At 42.9% G+C, this 15,563-nt stretch overlaps 1 protein-coding gene across 1 annotated transcript in view; it reads right to left on the bottom strand.

Annotated features, from left to right (window-relative positions):
* NEURL1B (neuralized E3 ubiquitin protein ligase 1B) overlaps positions 1 to 15,563 on the bottom strand; it is a 58,075-nt gene that overhangs the window by 28,331 nt on the left and 14,181 nt on the right. The gene's annotated exons all lie outside the window — the stretch shown is intronic.

Genomic DNA, 15,563 nt, shown 5'->3' with positions numbered 1-15,563 from the left:
ATTTAATCCTCTGTAGGGAGTAAAGTTGTGGCATTATCACCCATATATTCTTCTACGCACCGCGCAGTATGCCGACATTAAACAATCCTTACTAGCTGAAAAACAAATCTTGTGCTAGACCCTTGAAAGAAAAGTATGTGAAATCAGAAGAGACCGCTCCTTGTATCACATGGAGCCACCAAACCACATTCTAGAATGGGACTCAAGTACAGAGCTGATGAGTGCTTGCTACAGGTAAGCACACATCCAGGCAAAACAGCTATAGGGGATGATTCGTTTCACACAACTCCAGGCTTTGTATAGGATAGGCACGTAGCACCAAGACAAAGTTGATTGAAAGTGTAAAAATATTTAAGGCTCAGTTCACATCTATGTTAGAGGAATCAAAGTAATATGGATAAGCCCAAGAACGCAATCCGCCAAGCAAATGTAACGCCAGAAAATGTTAGGTGTCCTTCACTTGAAGAGCTGTAAAGCAATGATGATTACGGTTTCCTATAAACATTTCCCATTTTGGCAAATCACAGCAAGTCTGGCAGACTAGCTTTTAGCCCATTGCAGAAAGACGACCTCAAATTTTATATTTTTTAATTAAGGCATAACCAATTAAAATGCTTTTTGTAATTAAAAAGAATTTTAACAGCGCTTTGAAGATGCTTGGAATTACACCATAGACACTAGTGCTACAAAGCCGGCCATACACAATATCGGAAAGACAGGCCATCTAATCTTCATAGGGAGCTCCCTACTCTAGATATATCTAGAGATACTGGAGAAGGATTGGGACATCAAAATGTCTGATCCATTTGATCTTAGTAAGATAAACAGTTGCCAGGGTTGTCCAACAACAGCCTATTCCCCCCTCCTACCATACAGAAAACGTTCATGTTCAGCTGATCCGAGCTTGCATGTGCAGAAGTCAAGAGCAATAGAAGACTCTCTCGACAGCCATCTACCATATAAGACCAGCCAAAGGATACTAAAAAGTGAAAGCTTGTCCAGTCACCCATAAACAAGAACAAGCTTAAACCAACAAGCGGTTTATAAAATGTTACACATTCAGCATCTATAAAACAATTCAACAGTGACCCCTAATAAGGGCTTGTTCACATCAGCATTGGAGTTCCGTTGGGAGCCTCCAACAGAGATTTCTGCTAAACAACATGAAGAAAAAGCCATTTTGTCCTGTATGTACGGGGAAAATGTCAGACTGCTGGCCAGACATCGGACGGACCCCGTGATAGTCAATGGGGATCTGTTTGGCACCATTTGGTTCTATCGTAAGACTGATCTGTTCAGCCGGAGGGGCCAGTTTCCTGTTCTCTGAACGAAGCAGAAAAATGAAACTCCCAAACGCTGATGTGAACAGGAACCATATTAGGTGCCAGTTATCCACCACACCTTTGACTGGTGATCTAACCATGCTGCCCATCAATATCACAATCAGAATTAAGTATGCTAAAAAAAAAAAAAAAATCAAAAGATTGGAATTGCATACCATCTTACTATTGGCATGTGTCTAACAGGATTATATCTGGGGTTTGTTAGCCTTACAGCCCTTTTTAATCCGGATACTCTGTCTACAGCAGTGATTTGTCACCTAGACGTGCAGGTTGGCGCCAACGTGTAGAGCAAGTTTAATGTAAGCATTTTCATGTAACATTAAAGTGTTTGCTTTAGGGATTATGGGGGTTTCTGCTTTCAAAGTGTCAATATATCCAAAGTTTTAGAAAGGACAGGTACACCAACCAATGCGGTTCTGCTTCTGGTCACTCACAAAATATCCAACCTGACATTGCTTAACCATTAGGTCTTGGTTCTTGAACCAAATTCTAGTATTTTATTAAATTCTTTTGTCTTCACATTCTTATAAGTTGCACAATTTAAGAGAGAGCAGGATTTACATCACAATCATAGGACATTACATAGGAGTATTTAGTAGGGACTTCTAAAGTGCTATTGGCATAACATGGGCTTAAAGGATAAGAGTGAATTTCCTATTCCTAAAGACCCAATATCGCCCAAAAACTCAGCTTTCTGAGGTTTTTTTTAGGACTATAGCATCTAGGCCACATCAGTGTACCCATATTACAGGATAATCAGGTATGGACCCTGGATTTGAGGAGGTCCTTAGTGGAGAGACCACTTACTTTTTTGAACTTTGGAGATACAGCCCTCCATGGTCTGTGTAACTTCATATAAACGGTGTCTACTCGATCAACCAGTTGGTTACCTTTGCATAGAGTGACACTTGTTTGCTTTCATCAAATCTTTTTGGCTTTCTAATACATCAGAAAGTAGAAAGTGCACTTGTTCTTGCCAGATACATCAAGAGATATCATTAAGAGAAGACAAACTATTTCTCGTAACATCCAACCGGTTGTCCTAGCGCAGTGCGATCACGCTATAGGAATCATCAGACAACAGCTTGCAGGTTGGAAAGAAGTGAACTTTGTGCAGATGCAACGTATCAGTAATATGACAAGATGTCTGCCGCGGGACATTCGGACTCTGACTAATGAATATTTTCCAGTGTTTACTAGTAATAATTGAATGTAAAATGCACTCTACATTGATGTGGGAAAACAATTGGTTTTCCACAGACAGATTACATTTTCTGAATCCTGCGAACCACGGTTGTCACCGGTGTGATGGACCCTGCTTGTTAAAGCATTTGTCTGACCACATGAAGTCACAAATAGAACTAGAGTAGTAGCACTCAACCTCCTGTCGGCGCTTTCCTTGTTCCTCGGTGGTCAGTGTTCTTCCTGCTACATCAATGAAGTGTTGACATGACACGTGACCAGTGGCTTACAGTAGCGGTCACATGTTGTGTCAACAAGTCCTTGCTGGAGCAAGAGGAACACAGACCGGTGGAGGCCAGGGAAGTGGAGAGATGAGAACATTAGGTAATAGGTAAGGAGAGCATTATTTTTTTATTAGACGCCATTCCAAGCAGTTTGTAACAAAAAAACCCCAACAAAAACACTGGCATGGGGTTGGCCAACTCCTTTAAAGAACACAGTCATAGCACCAACTTCCGGGCACTGTATTGGGTTAACTTTATACTGGAGTTAGTATTTTTATATACACATTTCATTTTAAGTAAATGCTCACCAAGGTCACTTACACCTAAATAGAAACTTATTTCCCTTAGATAAACTGAGATGCAGGTACATCCAAATCACATGTAGCCAGACATGCCTGATTGCCGGATAAGGATACAGCAAGACGTAATACAAGATAATTACATAAGTGTCCTCCTTTCTAAATTAAGATGTATAGTATAACTTCTAGGTTAGGGAGTACATGTCACGTAGATTGTGTTCTGGAACTTCCATACTACTGGTACTTACAGTAAAACACGTGAGTGATTCATAGTTAATTATATTACATAACATGATGGCAATTATAGGCTGAATCCTCTCACCGATACAATCACATTCACAGACTACATATACGATAAGCCATAACATTTAAAGCATCTGCTTAATATTGTGGAGATCCCATTTGTGCCACTAAAACAGCCGACATGTCAAGGCATGGACTCCACAAGACCTGAAGGCATGGTATCTAGCATCAAGTTGTTAGCAACAGATCCTTGGTTTACCTCTTAAAGGGGTTCGGTCAGTACAAAAAATAAATTCTTTACTTACCTATTCCTCCCCCGTCAATCTTCTTACCAGATCTTCACCTCACCGATCTTCTCCTGGCTCCTCCAGTCCCCCGGGTCACCTCACCTTCAGCCGGCCGGATCCCCTTCGCTCTGTGACGAAGCGTACGTTGCCGAACAACCCTCCACCCCAGCTAGGACACCCCTCTATACACATTAGTTGTCCAACTTTCATCTAATGTGTATGAGGACATTTAGAAATCTTCAGAGACAACTATAATTGGTGAAGATATCCGACCTACGTCCTCCATCATTTTCTATTACAAAAGGGCTTATGGCACTCATCCACTCACATTGCATTGTTTTTCTGACTCAAGTTTTTGCCTGTTACTATCCAAAATCTCCCATGAAAAACTTACCACCTCCTTTAGAACCATTCCAAGTTGCAGAGTTCTCTGCCGTTTATAGGTAACCTCCAGCACAGAAGGGGATTATTCATTAGCAGGAGCACCTAATGACTGACAGCAGCGGCCAGACTCCCAACAGGTAACGTTAATTAATGACATAGTAAGACACCAAAGGCATATAGGCAAAGGGATTGGGCAGGTGCCGAAAAGAGTTAAGAGATGCTTTGGACCAGGGGCGTAGCTAGAGGCTCATGGGCCCGGGTGCAAAAGTTTAGCTTGGGGCCCCCTTCCAGACCCGTCCACCCACCACTCCTTTTCACAGCTACTCCTTGTATATCACTTTTAGCTACATTACTGATTTTTTTTTTAATGACCCATCAATGGATCATTAGTAATCAGGGGTTTTAGATTTTTAAAACATCCAGAACACAAGCCTCAAGGCACGCTTTGCTTCCCCAAGAAAGAAAAAAATAATGATATATACACATACATAATACAGGCACACATACATTGGAGACAGCATGAGCTAACTTTTATAACATGTTAGGGCTCATGTCCACGACCAGGTTTTCACCACATATTATGCACACGTGGTAATCCCAACATGCTCTCTTTCTCTGCGTACCAAGTAACGTGAGCCCTGTACACTTGTATGATACACTGCCCATACACATTACATTGTTTCCATACGCATTGTCACTCTAAACAGAGTGGGGAATTAAAAAAAGAATCCCCCTGTGCATGTGCAGTGCCACACAAGGCCATATGTGGTCCCTGCCGGCAGCATGCATGGCTGGGAAATGTGTGACATGCTGGTGGTCTCCCACAGTGTTGTAGGCTTACGGCTGTGGCATTGGCATTGAGCCCTTAGTCACCAATACAGCGGCTCGGTTCTAGCATACCTCTAATAGTGAAGTCAGGTGCCGGCTCGCAGAACCCCCCTCACTCACCCCCACTCCCCATCACACAGAACCCCCCTCACTCACCCCCACTCCCCATCACACAGAACCCCCCTCACTCACCCCCACTCCCCATCACACAGAACCCCCCTCACTCACCCCCACTCCCTATCACACAGAACACCCCTCGTCCCCCCCACTCCCCATCACACACAGAACACCCCTCCCCCCTCTTAATCATACCGAGGACGTTCCCTCTCACTGACTGCACTTACTTTCACTATGGTCTCTGCGCAGGCAGGCAGCCTAGCCTCTCCGGGCACATCGGTGCTTCCTCCCAGGACCTCCGCTCAGACTCCTCCCCTCTGATGATCTCTGTGCTGGAGAACCAGATGGGGGAGGGGTCTGAGCGGAGGTCCTGGGAGGAGCGCCGATGTGCAGGAGAGCCTGCCTGCCTGCGCAGAGACCATAGTGAAAGTAAGTGCAGTCAGTCAGTGTCGGAAAGTAAGCCCCGTGGGCCCCCTGGGGCTCTGGGGCCGGGTCGCAACCGCACCCCCAGCACCCCCTATATGTACGCCAGTGCTTTGGACATTTGAGCTCCATACTAGAAAAGGTAATAAGATTTTATTGCAGTCCTGGACTGTACTGACAGCAAAACAGATGTGCGACCAACATTCGAGAGGGGGGTCCGCCTAGAGATTCCACAGCAAATGCCGCCTATAGCATGATATTGCAAAACGTGATTTCCTCTACACGAGCGGAAGTCGATTGTGATTTTCTGCTCGCGGAGAAGAAATCGTAGCATGTTGCAATTCTATACAGCTTCCAAGCGGTCGGCTTCCATTGAATTCAATAAAAGCTATCCGCCCTGCGACCCTTCTGCAATCACTGCGGAAAGGTTGCGGGATCCGCGTCATTGCCTAACGACGGTACAATCTGTACTGCGCATGTGTGCCAGCCAGCACATCCGCAGCACGGATTAGAAGATGGTGGAGAGGTACGCTGGGGTTGCTGGCCGGGCACCGGTCGGATCCCGCATGCGGAATCCGACCTGTTCGTGTGCAGGTGGCCTTAATGCACTCAGTCATTGCATTTTCCTTTGATCGCAATTCACATCGATATGTAATGGATTACAGTATGTAGATGAAATATACAGTTAAAAGAATGTCTTCGATAGAAACAGGACCACTTTACAAAATCAAGACATCCACATGGACACATATGGTCCCATGAAGGAAACAAACATCTCAAGTCAGTGGAGTTAGTATGGCAAGGATCCCAAAGTCATTTACTAGCGGACCTTTCCCAAACAGCACTGAATATCCTGGCACGGCTCTCAGTAACACACATCCCTCCACCAGGGTGGCCGCTATCATTTACCCACATCCTGCCCTTTTCCATTGTCAGCCTCCTCATTCTTCACTCCTTTTTTGTTCACATGCCAGACAGACAGTAGCAGTCCCTAGCAAAAAAAAAAAATTCAACAGAGCAGAAGCAACCTATACTAGAGGGCCATAGCTTATGTCCTCCAGAGATGAAGAATAGCCTTGGTGTTAATGAATAAATGCATACTGTGTTATTGGCTCAAGAACGGCAAAATACAAGCAATTTCCTCCAAATATCCAGAAGAGCTCATTCACATGGGCGTATGCGGATTGTGGTTGCATAATACGTAGTGCGTATATACGCACGCAAAGACCGAAGGATCAACTGTGTAGATGTGCAAAATATGCAGCAAATACGCCGTTTCCTGCACATTCCCTGCGTATCTAATAGTCCATTATGGCAGGTAATATGCACCAAATTAGGACAGGTCACCTGAAAAATAGGCTCACCTGAATACTCCAGTGTAAATCAATGGGGATTTAGCATAACTCATTACAAGTGCAATACGCTGCGCAAATATGTCCGCGTAACCCAGGCCTAACGTGTGCTTCTTCATATAACATCTAACAGAACGCCCGTCCCAGGATGACGACTGCAATCTATACATATAAATCTCTATGCTCAGTGGAATTAGGAATAAGTCATAACACAAAGGCATTCGCTATTCTGAATATATGAAATATCAAGAACAAACCAACGTCCATTCGTGGTGACATTCTCTGCTTCGCAGCTCAGCGCTCTTCTCCGTTATTATATATTTAAGGGCGTACCGTGATGTCACAGGACTTTAGTTTGTTTCATGAAGTGGTAAAATCTTGATTTAACAAATTCAATCATTGTGGAACCTCAGCAGATTAATGAAAATGTATACATTTTATGGTATAGGGTGTGTTTGAGAGAGGTAACCTCACCCTGTGTGGATGTAGATACTATGGTGATGATGAGTGAGTGTGAGGCATGGCGTGTAGTGGTACATAATGCATACACATGAAGGCAGAATGGTTTTGATAAACTGCGCCATAGCAGGCGACCATGTAATATAGATAGATAGATAGATAGATAGATAGATAGATAGATAGATAGAGAGAGAGAGATTACATTGGCCCAAAAATCCACAGTAGGGGGAAAAAGACACTATGGTACACCTCTTCAAATTAATTACTAATTGCACAAGTAAGTGATAATCTGTTATACTAGTGATCTATAAGACAAATCAGAAAAAAAAAAAAGTCCTAACTGCCCCGAGATACAGCAAAGCTCTTTACATTAGCCTGTGGCGTATCTGCTTTAAAGAGATGTGCCTGCATGAATGCGGTCTTACATGTTGAACTCCTGTACAACACATGTATAAAAGAATTGGTTCTGCACAGGAATAGTGAAGCCCAGAGTTATATACCGCATGCCCGTTATTGCATAAATTACTTCATAATGCACACGTACATTTAGCAGCTCTATTAACAGTACATTCAGTATGTAAATGGAAGAGCGTTTCATAACAGTATGAATATAGAGCAGAAGGATCTGTTCCCCTAGTGTCACTAAGCAACAAAATACTTTGCTACATTATAACTGTGCTCAGCCAAAAGCAAGCATTGAAATAAACAGTATCTAGAAAGAAGAAAGTGACAGGAGCCAACTGGGAGATATGATCACAAGCTTATTAGGACTGGCACCGGGCAAACATGCCTAGCAGAACATTATGCCCATCAGCCAGCTTCTGATGAACCCCCCTCGGATACCGTTCTTCACAATCAGGGCACACACTCTGCAATCAGCAGGAACAAAGTGGCTGTTCTTCATGCATATAAGGCCTCTTTCACACGGCTACAAAATGCAAGCCCGTGGGTTCTTTCACAGGAGAGGTTTTGCAGTCTGAAAGAACCCATTGGAAACCATGAGCTTCACATACATATGTTTTGTAATGAGGATTTTGTAGCCGTGTGAAAGAGGCCCAATACATATGGGGTGTCCAAACACAAAAAAACAACATTCTAAGCATGTGCACATTGCAGCAAACCGATGGAAGCTGCAATATGAGGAAGAGCTGTATAAATTACCACTATTTGGTGTCGCACAGGGTAGGTCCTCATACGGCAGTGAGCTTGTCATCAAATGAGCACTTGTAGAACATAAATTGTGGAAAAGCAAATTATTATTTTTCACAGTACTAGAGATGCTGCATTGTATGCTACATTATGGAGATACTGTCCCCTAGTTGGAACTCCATGTAGGGTATTGCCTTTTTACGGACCCTTATATCTAGTTCTAACAAGGCGTCACACTATGTAACTTTCTTATTTGCTTCACTATTAAATAAGTTACAGGTAAAACTCTTAAAGATTAGTCAAGGAGAGCTTTAACCCTTTCCAATCCAATTTGTATCCTGGTTTTCCTAGGGGGCTTACTCTTTTTCTGCCATTATACAACGGCGAAATATGCTGGCTAAAGCCAATACTGCATGAGGTGACACGTTGGATAGGTTCTGACAGCAGAGAGGCTGGCAATATACAGTAAGAGAACCCCCACGGACATCTTCCAACATCAGAGCTGTACAGCGTTAAATCAAAAATGTCTTTAGACGACAGTGGATTGGAAAGGGTTAAATTACTACAACCCGATAAGCAAAACCAGAATTTCAACATAACATTGTGCACACAGCACCACAAAAGGAAATACACGTATCAGAAAAGTACATGACATGACTAGTACCCATGAAATGTACACGTGACAGAGCCTATTGTGGCTTCTGTTCAGAATGGAAGCCACAATGCTATATAAAAGATAAAGGTAGTGACCAATGTACCCAATCGATTTATAATGGGGTCTCCTGTTGGGGTAACAGTAAGATTTCTTACAAGATGCACTATTCTCAAGGTTACAATTGACCGACCAATGGAGGCACCGAATGGAACACAAACAGCAGTGTGTACATAGCTTTAGGTCTTACTGTGCTAATATATTACATACTCAACAGGAACACGCTCAGATGTTCCAAGACCGTAGCCATTTTCATGTGGAGCACCCAGACCTGTACAGCACCCATAGATTTCTATTGTGTGTCCTTATGGCATTTGGCATGTTAAAGTCTTTCACTTTAAAGACAGGACTTAAAGGGTGACCTGCAACGTTTCTGGAAGCGAAGATAGATTTTAGGCACCAATAGAAAATTCTCCAGCCCCGTTCTCCCCTTTACATTTCTGGGCTACATCAGCAGTATATGCACATGGCACGATTTACATGTACGCAGATGTAGAACTTTTTTTTCCCGTAATGCAGTCAAAGACATCCCTGCGTAAGAGTTCAGCTGTTACACATCTGGGACATCACATTTAGTAGTCATCTTCAAACGTCTATGTCAAACTAAGTGCCTGAATGCGGGATGATTAAACCCTTCCTCGATCTTGGCCTTCAGATTTCATCAGACATTACACTTGAGGCTCACATAAGTTTCACCCTGAAACCTGAAGGACTCTGAACTGCAAAGCACTTAAAGCCCAACATCTTAAACCGTGCCTGTATATATATTTCTATTACATACATCTATGGGGTAAAAAAATAAATATATATGAAAGGGTAACAAAAAAAAAAAAATTTTAAAAATTCACTTCCTCTCAATATCCATTTTCCTTCCAGAACATTTGTTAAAGTAAATCAGCGGAAGGAATAGTTTCTTTGTATGTAATGAAAAGGTGTTTTCATTCAGCAATAACTTGTGTCAATCAAGGTCAACGCTTTGTTCTCTGCTGCTCAAATGCAAGACATATTTCACATGGGAAGGTGTTAGCCTTCATAAAACATTCCTAACCAGATCCAGATATTAGGAGATCATAAAAACTAAATTATTAAATAACTGCTCAGGATGTTGACAGCTTCCTCCCCCCTTTATCCCAACAGGCATTTTGGAAAGTTTGTTTTGCGCCAAGTCTAAAAACAGGAAGGACTCTCCCACCTCATACGGGTTTACGAGAAGCATCTTTCTGGCATTAAGAAAAGCCGCTCCATACATACAGGTTGTTCGTGTCCACGTCTGCCCCCTGAAACAACATCTCACTCGATAGGTTTATTTTAAAGATGATGACCCAGATTTACTTCATTATCATGAGTTCAGGAGGAGTTCAAATGGCAAAGCAAGAAGCGAACCTGCCAAGGAAAGGAAAGCTGGATACATGATTACATTTGTAAATTAGGATGCCTTTACTGGGCAAGCCTACTCTAATAACTGTAGTGTCTGCAGCAAGGAGCAATACAGAAATAGTCACTTGCTTCTTTTGTATCACCTGCAGTTAGGATTTATTAGTATTTGGGATAATTAGAAGAGAACCAGGTAAGAGCAGGAACGGACTAAACATTCAGGAATTAGGGCAGGGTCCAAGAGCCCATTGCCCCTTAGTCCGTTACTACATTACTTTATACCTTAAAGTGGTTGTCCCGCGCCGAAACGTTTTTTTTTTTTTCAATAGCCCCCCCCCGTTCGGCGCGAGACAAACCCGATGCAGGGATAAAAAAAAACAAAAAAAACGGGTAGTACTTACCTGAATCCCCGCGCTCCGGTGACTTCATACTTACCTTGCGAAGATGGCCGCCAGGATCTTCACCCTCGGTGGACCGCAGGGCTTCTGTGCGTTCCATTGCCGATTCCAGCCTCCTGATTGGCTGGAATCGGCACGTGACGGGGCGGAGCTACGAGGAGCCGCTCTTCGGCACGAGCGGCCCCATTCAGAAGAGAAGAAGACCGGACTGCGCAAGCGCGTCTAATCGGGCGATTAGACGCTGAAAATTAGACGGCACCATGGAGACGAGGACGCTAGCAACGGAACAGGTAAGTGAATAACTTCTGATAACTTCTGTATGGCTCATATTTAATGCACGATGTACATTACAAAGTGCATTAATATGGCCATACAGAAGTGTATAGACCCACTTGCTTTCGCGGGACAACCCCTTTAACACCAACAGCTCTCAGGCGTCAAGTTTTCTTCCAGGGAGCAAAAGGATTAAGCGTTGAAATTCAATGTTGCTGCCCTCTTCCTCAACATCATCTGTAGATGTTGTTAGCCGTTTACTTGTTCACGACTCTCGGCGAGCTCCCTCCATGTTTTTCGGTTTTGCACGGCTTCTTTCAGTTGTGTGATATCCATGCCAGTATCAGCTCTGACAATATCAGCCATCGTGTCTTTGGCGCCGGGTATTCTTTTGCCTCTGATCTGTCCAAGCATTATAGATTTTTCTAGCAACTCTGCTCACATTACAAGGCCAAAATACGTGAGCCTGAGCCCGGTCATCTTGCCCTCCAGTGATATATCTGTCTTATACGATTCAGGACTAAAGCCTAATGTTTATGGAGGTCTAGTGGTTAAGTGCAGGGCCTAAAATAATGCAAATGAGAAGTTCTACTTAAAATTCTAATCCACACAAGCGCATTATATCTATAGCAGTTGGAAAGCGGACCGTCATCTTAAACAGACGCAGATTTGTTACAGAGATTTCCCACATCTCTCAGCGACGTGAGAACAAAAGGATAGGGTGTGTTACAATTCGACATGCCAGACCCTTCTATCCAATGATGGCAGATGGTACATTTCCTTGCCTGTCGTGCCAGAATTGTTCTGGCAAAAGAGGAGGTATGATACATATCTGATGAAGGGTCATAAAATTGGCATTAAAGGATATTTCACATGTAATAGTTCAGGTGTGGTTTATCTGCTTCGCTGTCCATGTGGAAAAGCATATGTGGGACAGACTAGTAGGGCGGGTAAATTCCACCTTAAGGAACATAGAAGAGTAATTAAGATGTATGCCCATAAGGGGGGAAAACAGGAAGAACTAAAAGAGAAACAAGGGAAGTGTTTTGGGGAAACGAGAGGCCTGTGTTTTTTTTGAATGCGGGTATAAAGGTATATGACCTGCAATGGTCACTATTAAAGGTAAATTGTAGAGATGTAGAACAAAAGAAACAATCACTGCTTCAGAAGGAAGCATTTTGGATATACAATTTATAAACAGTTTGTTCTAGGGGGTCATATCTGCAATCTGAATGTTTTCTTATAATATGCGTGTTCTGCACTTGCTAGCAGGAGTGTATTATATCTGTCCACCCCCACTGACTGTAATAGGTCAACGTGCTGTCCGTGTGCAGTCATATACAGATAGCACATGGTCCTGAAAAAATCGCTTACCCCTTTCACCACTGTAATACAAAAATTGATACAAAAAGACAAAGCAAGCAGTCACTGCAGACAATAGCAGCACATCTCAAGAAATCAGGTAAGATAGTACTATAAGGTCTCATGTCCACGGCACACGCGGATATTTTATGCAGATTTACGCAGCGAATGCACTGCGGGTCATCTTAATCCTTTCCAATCCAATTTGTATCCTGGTTTTCCTAGGGGGCTTACTCTTTTTCTGCTATCTGCTGGCTAAAGCCAGTACTGCATGAGGTGACACGTTGAATAGGCTCCAACAGCAGAGAGGCTGGCAATATACAGTAAGAGAACCACGACGGACGTCTTACAACATCAGAGCTGTACAGTTTTAAATCATAATGTCTTCATAGGTCAGACAGTGGATTGGAAAGGGTTTTAAAATTGTTTTTCTTTTACTTGCAGGATATCGCAGATTTTTCCAAGCAGATGCACTGCGGATCATCAGTGCTGAAAAAATCCACAACCCCTCCTCCCAGCCTTTTCCCAACCTCCCTAATTGCATCTAACCTTCAAATCCACAGCGGATCCGCAAATGCATTTAAACGTATTTGCGAAAGCACTGCGGATCCTAACCTGCCATAGAGATGGATGGAGTCAGAGCCGCGGTGAAATGCAGCATGCTGCGATTTATTATCCGCAAATCATTTAAAATCAAATCCGCAGGACTTAATGAAGTGCGAACGGCCAATGTTTCTCTATGGGCGGGTAGAGCTGCGGGTCTCCCATGCGGATTCAATAAATAAAATCTGTCTGTGGACCTTGGGCCTTACAGTCAAACTCTTCTCAAGTATAGTCAAGCTTTGTATTACTTTTCAGCAATAGCTTTGCTTAGCAATGTATAGTTTTCATTATTTTTTCTTGAAAATGAGTAACTTTTTGAGAACCTGCCACAGAATGAAGAGTCACCAGGAAAACAAAAGGTGTAACTCATCTGATTTTCTTTAAGTCCAGATGCTTTTGATGAGTGTAACCGCACACCTAGAACTGCAGAAAGAAGGGTTGGACACAGTCGGTGTTTTACCAGTTCATCTCTGTGATAGGACGAACCCTGTCCTGATAGGGTGTGCTGGAGAGCGAGCGCAGACGCCGCACACTTCCACCTTCCCGTATTCATGCACTCAATTGCACAACAGCACCAATTCTATTCCGTACATCGCCATTGGAAGGATCAACTGAAAATACTCAATGCCATAAAAGCCAAGTCAGTCTATAAGCACTTATTTAATGAAGTAATGATTTGGATTTTTTTCTAGCTAATAACCACAGGGCGTCCAGACATCCTTTTCAATTACATGTACTGCTTTGTCTGAAATTGATTTGCTCTTTGGCAGTCAAGTGATCCATGTTATCTCCAGCCTTGGGAAGAGGAAAGGATTTCTGCTAATTAAGTTTGGGATGTTTACAAAGTAATACTTCAGCGACGACATTTTATGATGAGTCTCCTGGCTAAAATTCATAAAGATCCTCTTTGTCTATCAGCCTTCCCTTCGGCCTGGTTATTATAAAGAGAGGGCATCGCATACGAGACATTATGTGCCTTGACGCACCAACACAGATGGAAAAAAAACGACAAAACAATGTGGTCTTTATTGGTTTCCATAAATTATTTTCTACAAAAACAGGAATGAGGTCATTTTTTTGTTCTTAACATACCCTCAGAGCAATATACAGCTAATACACCACCAAATAGGAGCCAATTTCATATTTGTGGCTTGGCCAAAGTAGAATGGGACGTATTCAGCTGGCTTAAGAGAGTTGTCCATTACTGACCTTTTTGGACTAAAAAATATATATATGTGTAAAACCTCTCCTATTTTAGGTCCCATCATCAAATCAGCCACTTCATTCACATTCCACTGCCCAGATTACGTACACCAAGAACAAAACACTTACAGTAAATACAAGAGCTCTCCTTCCCCCAGAGCTACCTCTGATACTGGAGCAGAAGTGCCGCTGGCAGGTTTTTCAATATGTTATAATGGGTGGCACAGAAGCAAGGAGATATGCCAGAACCACTGGCAGACCACAGCTGGTACAGGCCCAAAAATATTCAGAGCCAAGTATTTCCTTAGGTAGTTTGAAAGATACCCTCAAACACTAAGAATTGGAAACTTCATGTAGGGCGGCCTTTTACATCAGGTCCACATACAGTGGATTCTTTCACTGTCCCATATGTAACATCCAGATTTTGTAGCAGATTTCACTTTGCTACCATTAAAATCTATAGCAGAAATTGCCATGCTGCGGATGTGATAACACACACTGCAGGTCAATAATTCCGCAACACGTGAATAAGATTTGTTATATGTGCAGGTAAAATCCCCATTTCCATGTCATACAGACCCACCTCAAGGACAGCTTTACATAAGTTATCAAGAAAGTATGGATTATGAATGCAAGTCTCAACGGGTCTAATGCTCTGAACCGACAGCATCACCGGGATCTAGAATCAGAGTGGGAGGTTGATGTGTTAAAAGGGGCTGTTCAGGTTGGAGAAAAAAAATGTCTGCTTTCTTCCAAACATAACAGTGGGTTGTGTCTGGTTTAGCAGCTCAGCTCTCATTCACTTCAATGGAGCTGCAATACCACATACTACCCCCATGGCACTATATTTGGAAGAAAGCAGCTATGTATTTCTAAGCCTAGACAATCCCTTTAAGGGGCTATCCTACGTAGTCTTACAAACCACTGTTCCAATACTGATAGTGTGGATTTTGGTGTGAAATTCTGCCACCTATCCACAGCAGACGTCACTCCTTCAATTGTAAGGGTGAAATCTGCTGTGGATCAAATGCACCATTTGTAGCTTTTGACACTTTTTGCCGATTTTGTGGAGAACCGCATTAAAGTACGCAACATGTAAACTTACCCTAAAAGGAGCGGTCCAGTTACCATACGACTTTTTTAGTTTTATTTTATGATAGGTGCACAGGTGTTAAAGCGATACCCGTCCTCACCACTGGGAAATCCAACAGTGCAGCCGCATGGTCCTCCTGGTCTTTGTTTTAGAATGTCTACCATCTGACCACTGTAGCCAATAAGAGGCCACAGC

The sequence above is a fragment of the Eleutherodactylus coqui genome, chromosome 2 (assembly GCF_035609145.1).
Source record: "Eleutherodactylus coqui strain aEleCoq1 chromosome 2, aEleCoq1.hap1, whole genome shotgun sequence".
Classification (NCBI taxonomy): Eukaryota; Metazoa; Chordata; class Amphibia; order Anura; family Eleutherodactylidae; genus Eleutherodactylus; species Eleutherodactylus coqui.
This window is presented reverse-complemented; position numbering and strand designations above follow the sequence as displayed.